The 6,152-nt window shown below is 36.9% G+C and overlaps 1 protein-coding gene across 1 annotated transcript in view; it reads left to right on the top strand.

Annotated features, from left to right (window-relative positions):
* Nucleotides 1-3,888: 3,888 nt before the first annotated feature.
* LOC130918984 (G-protein-signaling modulator 2-like) overlaps nucleotides 3,889-6,152 on the top strand; it is a 35,860-nt gene continuing 33,596 nt past the window's right edge. The window contains exon 1 of the mRNA XM_057841333.1: nucleotides 3,889-4,025. The gene's annotated coding sequence lies outside the window, so the exon portion shown is untranslated. The remainder of the gene's footprint in view (nucleotides 4,026-6,152) is intronic.

The following is a 6,152-nucleotide window of genomic DNA, read 5'->3' as shown; positions in this document are numbered from 1 at the left end:
CACACACACACACACACACACACACACACACACACACACATATATATGTATATATGTATGTGTGTATATATATATATATATATATTTATATATATTAGGGCTGTCAAAATTATCGCGTTAACGCGCGGTAATTAATTTTTTAAAATTAATCACGTTAAAATATTTGACGCAATTAACGCACATGTCCCGCTCAGACAGTATACTGCCTTTTGGTAAGTTTTACAGCAAGGTTTTTTGTGCTGTCTAACAGCGAACTCTTGTGGTCGCTTTGCGACATGGTTTACTGCTTTCTTGCCAGTTCAATATGGCTGCACGACGTCTCGGGCTGACGCCTACGTTGTATGTTGTGCTTATATGATCCTTGGACAAGATTTGTCCGTAAGTATGGTTGTTGTAAAGAATGTACATATTATATTAGTAAGCGAAATGTTATATTTTTTTGTATGAGACGCTTTTTGTTTATGTTTAGTGAACCTGTATAGCGTGCTAAGCTAACGTTGTTGCTAATGCAATGCTTGTGAATTTTTTTTTTGTAGTTTCACTACGGTCTAAAGAGGACAGTGGTTTGAGGCCATTTTATTAATAAATCAGCTGAAAAAGGAAGAAGTCTGATTATTAAGGCGTCGTTCACTAGCTGTCTAGCTTTGGAAAAAGTAGACGCTTCGGAGTGAGGACAGCATAGACAGATTTAAATGACAGTAGAGTGAAATGCCCACTACAGTCCTTATGTACCGTATGTTGAATGTATATATCCATCTTGTGTCTTATCTTTCCATTCCAACAAATTATTTTACAGAATATATATATAATTTACAGAAAAATATGGCATATTTTATAGATGGTTTGAATTGCGATTAATTGCGATTAATTACGATTAATTAATTTTTAAGCTGTAATTAACTCGATTAAAAATTTTAATCGTTTGACAGCCCTAATATATATATATATATATATATAAAAAATGCAATTACATGCAATGACACTTTTCGGCCACCAGGACCCCCTCCTCCCCCCTTAAAATCCGCTTATGATAGGAGGGTAAAAACCAATCAATCAAAAGCGATTCCTAAACATCTTCCAGTGTAAGTCATATTTTTTGTGACTCAGTGCCCCCTAGCTGCGGCTTTGGACCTTCTCAGTGGCGCTTCCCTGGAATGCCCCCACTACCAAATCAGCAATTTTAGGAGGGGGACAGTCTTTGTAATATATTGAATAAATTTGTGGTTCCCTATTCCCGCCATTAAAACTGGTCTATAAGTGTTAGTACTGAAGAATAGCGAAAGGATGCTTTGTGGAGCTCGTCTCTTTGATCAAGTGGCAGCACAAAAACAGAACATAACATTTGGCCTAAAACCCAACCTTGCGGTACACCAAAGGCAGGGGAAGAGAAGGATTTCACAGAATTCATTCTAAAAGACAGGAATGAAATGTACTTAGTGCTGTGTCCCCGATTCACACCCATTGTCTAAGCCTGTTAATTAAAATCAACTGTGCCAAAAGCTGCAATAACAGCCAACAGAAATAATTTAAGAAAAAGTTGTCCCCTTTATCTGCTGTTAAAAGCTGATCGTTTGGTTCTCTGATGAGGGCCGTTTCAGTGCGGGAATGCCCTGATGGATTATATAATTTTCATAGAGATTAGTTTGAGACAGGTGCTTTATATGTGGTTTAGTATGGCAAACGTATTAGATTCAGTATATGAAGTAATATATTACCAAAGGACGTGTTAATAAAGAGATGAGTTTTAAAATAAGAATTTCTGATACACACAAAAACATGCACGCACACAGAATATCTACAATAATCTGTTCACTTTGATTGCTAAAGCGTTATGCAATGGTCACAGCCATGGGTTCTTCTCTGGATTCTTGTAAGACTGTACAGTATTTAACTCACGTAAAAATACTTTATCGCTTCATTTACACAATATCTGTTCATTAAGTTCACTGATCAGAAAGTAGCTCATCTTTTTGTTGGAGGAGTATAAATGAAATATTGTACTTACTGAATGTATTCTATTAATGTATACTCCTTCCCATGTCTATTCATTTTCATTTATTCATCTCCCATATTCATTAAAACCACTTTTTTGTTCTTTGTTGTCTCATGAGAAAGGGTTCCCATTGCACCTTTGAAAAATGACTTTATTTTGCATGTTATTTGACCCCACACACACACACCCACACCCGCACACAACTACACAAGGGCGTAGGTTTGCATAGGGACGGTAGGGTCATGACACAATCAACTTTTTAGGATGCTCAAATTGTCCCCACCAACGTTTTACGCCACCTTATTTGCATTATATAATGAGTAATTTAGATAGTCTTCCCATTCGTTGTAAGGACAGAATAGACCCTACCATTATTAAGTGAATTATTTTCCATTTTTTTCCCCCTAAAACGCACGTTTGATTGGCTGATGACTTGACCCCCCGTCCCCCTTCACCTGCCAAACAACGTCACACAACCCCGTTTACATAAATACAAAATGCCGCCTCCTCTACCCCTTTTTGAAGAGGAGGGATATTATTACCGTAGTTTTTGTCCGTCCAGCAGCAGCCACTGTAAGTAATATAAAAAGATGTTGTGGAGGTGGTGAAAACACCACTAATTTTGCTACTCAAAGTCCGACCTGCATCAGAGTTAGCATAGCATTAATCTGTGTGAACTTGTTAACTTGCAAACTACTGCGATCAGCCCACCATCATGAAGGAACAACGAAGTCAAGCTAGCCGTCCCTCATTTGGATCATTGTTTGCATTATGTGGATTACCACAATGTGACACAGTGGCTTCAGAGTGCAAGTCTCAAGAATGGGTCCACTTCAGAGGGACACTGACATTAACATGAACTGACATGGAAAAAAAACTCTGAAATGAAAGCACACATCAGAATTTCATGAAGGTACTTCGGTTCGAGTCTTGGGGTAGTCTAGGATGCCTCAGATGTAGATCGATCCTTGGATATCTCAGATTTTTTTACATGATTTTTTTCCCCAGATCGCTCTTATATTACAATACTCTAGTTTGAGTCTAGGGGTGCTCCAGTGTCCCCCAGAAGTGGACCTATTCTTGGATAGCTCCCCATTTTTTTCAATAAAGGGACTTGCACTTCAAAATGTTTCTTTAGTAGTTTTTGAAAACAAAGGTTTGAATCGAACGTTGTACCGTACAATTCACATATAAGTTAGTATAAGTCAATCCAGATTTATTTTGCTTTGATTATTTTGCCTATCAATTAATTAGGTTGAGAATTCGTGAGAAATGTCGCCCTGACCTCAATTCAATAATTTATTTGGTTTTATTAAGGTCCCGAGCCCAGCAAAAAAAAAAAAAAAAAAAAAAAAAAAAAAAAAAAAAAAGTACATGCAGGTTATGTTGTTATATCGTCCCTACCGATGTCGAAAACAAACCTACGCCCTTGCACCTACATACCTATATATTGGCAGACTGATTTTAAATACATTCTACTGCAATTTTACAAACCTCTACCCAAATCCCATTCATTGGTTTCAATGTCATTTATCCACAGTGAATTCCATAAACACCCATTCAATCCCTTGGAAATTTCCCAGACAGCTTTCCCGGAATGTAACGTGTACAATACTGTACTGTATTTACTCGCTGTTGCATGCATTTACTATGCTGCAGGGGGCGCCAAAAGTCTATACCAAAGCTTTGATCAAATATATACACTTATTACAATAACTTCCCAGGGCGACATTAATTTAGTCAGGGATTTACTTTCGTCAATGTATAAATGTTTCATATTTCAATTATTTATTAAATACCAATTTTATTTTGCAGTGCTTTTCTTAAAATATTCTTCTATGTTTATAAATTCAGAAAATTCCAATGGTCCGTGAACGCAGCGACCGAGTTTCTAAATTGGAAGCAGATTTTTGGGAGGTGAGAGGAGTGGCTTTCCAAACTTCTGCTTCCCGAGCCAACAGTCTTCTTCCTCCCAGATGGACGGATAAACCTCGCTGTAAACACCTGGGGAAAATACAACTCTTGAAGAAAGGTAGGCGCATTTGGTTAAACATTTTGACAAATGGGTGTCGCCGCTGTTTGGGTTTACGGACGTTTTTTTTTTTAGTAAAGTCGTCCTTTAAAGTTCAGTTCTCAGTTCTGTCGCCGGGGAAATAGCCCTGTATGATGTGCCGTATATTTGTTTCTATGTAAGATTTTAGCGCTTTAGGGCTAAGTATTTTAGTTTTTTCCACTATGTGATATACAGTCAAACGGGAAACGCGATGACATTCATTGTAACCTGACTCATTCTAAGGCACGGAGACGACGTAATTTTTAAGTCACCCGTCGTTAGTAATTAAAGAGTCATTGCGTCCACTCAGACTGCTCAATGTATACAGTAGTTACCGAAGATCCGAAGTTGAGTAATTTTTCCATCTCTTACTTATAAGCAAGAAAATGAATGATTCTTCTATTCTGAGAGAGTTTAAGTGATTATACAGTGTTATTCCTGTCAATTTTAATTCCACACTATTAGAGCATTAAAATGTTTATTAAAGGGATTAATTTCAAAGATGATAATTTTATCGTTTTTTCGTCTTAGTCACTTGCTCAGTGTTTTCTCGATATTAAGTGCATCATGGGTGGTTTAGAAGATACAGTTGCTTCAAGGATTAGAATGATAGGTCTCTAGAACGTAACATTTACTGTTTGCTTCAGCATTGGCTGGGCGTTTACATGTTTGAATTATATGGTTAAGGATGCCAAAAATAGTCTTTTAAAATATACGGGTTTTATATTCACTGACTGAACAGTTTATGTCTCCCACCTGATGGTGTCCAGAACTATATGGAAATGTGATCATATATTCTAGAGTCTCTAGACTAAAGAATTGAAGATAATAGGCCACTTAGTGTACTTAATAAAGTCTGAATTGTATATGGTGGAACTTTATTTACTAGGGGTGTGTATTGCCTCATATCTGGCGATATTATGCGTATCATGACTCACAGGTTCCTATTCGATTCAACCCTGATTAATCGCGTATTACAGTTGAAGACGATTATTGCGATATTTGTATCTCACCTTAGAAAAAACTAATCAAATGGGCATGTGTACATTTGAATTTATTTCTGAAACCTCATCCAGCACTCAAGTAAAAATGTTTTTGATTTATGTTTGGACAAAATATGGCTTTCATTATAACATTTTCTCTTTTTTTTGTGTGCAAAACAGCTGTAGTCCAAACTGGCTGAAATGCAAGATGCTCCATACCTCCGTTTTTGCAGTCAAAACCAAAATGAGCCCAAATTTCAGATTTATAAAAGGTGTAATCCGACCAACCACTAGAGGGCGACGTACACAACTCTGTACTCGGATTAGTCTAATGTTGTTGTTACTTTAGCAGACTGCAAGACAATGCTACTGCGCGCTGCCAACTACTAGGCGGCAGTAGAAGTAGAATCTGTTGTTTCCACCAAAAATACACGAGTAAGGTTTGAAACAAATGGATTTTGAATCGATATAAGAATTGCGTGACGTAATATTGCGATATCGCAGAATCAATTTTTTTTAAACACCCCTAGTAATTACAGTAGCTCGCCAAATTTAAGGTATACACCACACACGTTCTCATACAGTGTTTGTATATTCAACTGCAATCTCATCTAATGGCTAAAAATGTATAGAGGGTATAGAAGTATACTAAAAAATATTTAGGATGGAATTTTCACAGATTGTCAGTTTTTTTGTGTTTTTTACATTTTCTTTTTTTCGTCAAACATTGTGATGGTTATATGAAAGCGGGTAAACCAACACTGTGTATTCAAGTAGCTTCTCCCCCTTTCTCTTGACAACTATTGTTAAACGTGCATGTCTGTCACAAGCAAAAAAATAATTGCTGCAGTGTCAAGAGCAAAACTTGTATCTGAACATTGTCCAACAGTTGACAGGCATTATTTTCCCAGACAAAAGTTCCGCTTTTCAAAGTGGATTTTGTGCACTAAGCTTTCAAATTATTCTTCAAGTTTCCAGTGGGGAGTAAAACAACAAATAGCCAGCTGGAGATTTTGGCTAAACGCACATTCAATGGGTGATATCATTGCAGAAAAAAATGCCAAGCCAAAAGAATAGTTTGCAATTGGTACATTCACTGAATATGAACATATTGAAGCCATTC

This window comes from Corythoichthys intestinalis, chromosome 7 (genome assembly GCF_030265065.1).
Source record: "Corythoichthys intestinalis isolate RoL2023-P3 chromosome 7, ASM3026506v1, whole genome shotgun sequence".
Lineage (NCBI taxonomy): Eukaryota > Metazoa > Chordata > Actinopteri > Syngnathiformes > Syngnathidae > Corythoichthys > Corythoichthys intestinalis.
Note: the sequence above shows the minus strand (reverse complement) of the source record. Positions and strands in the feature narration are given on the sequence as shown.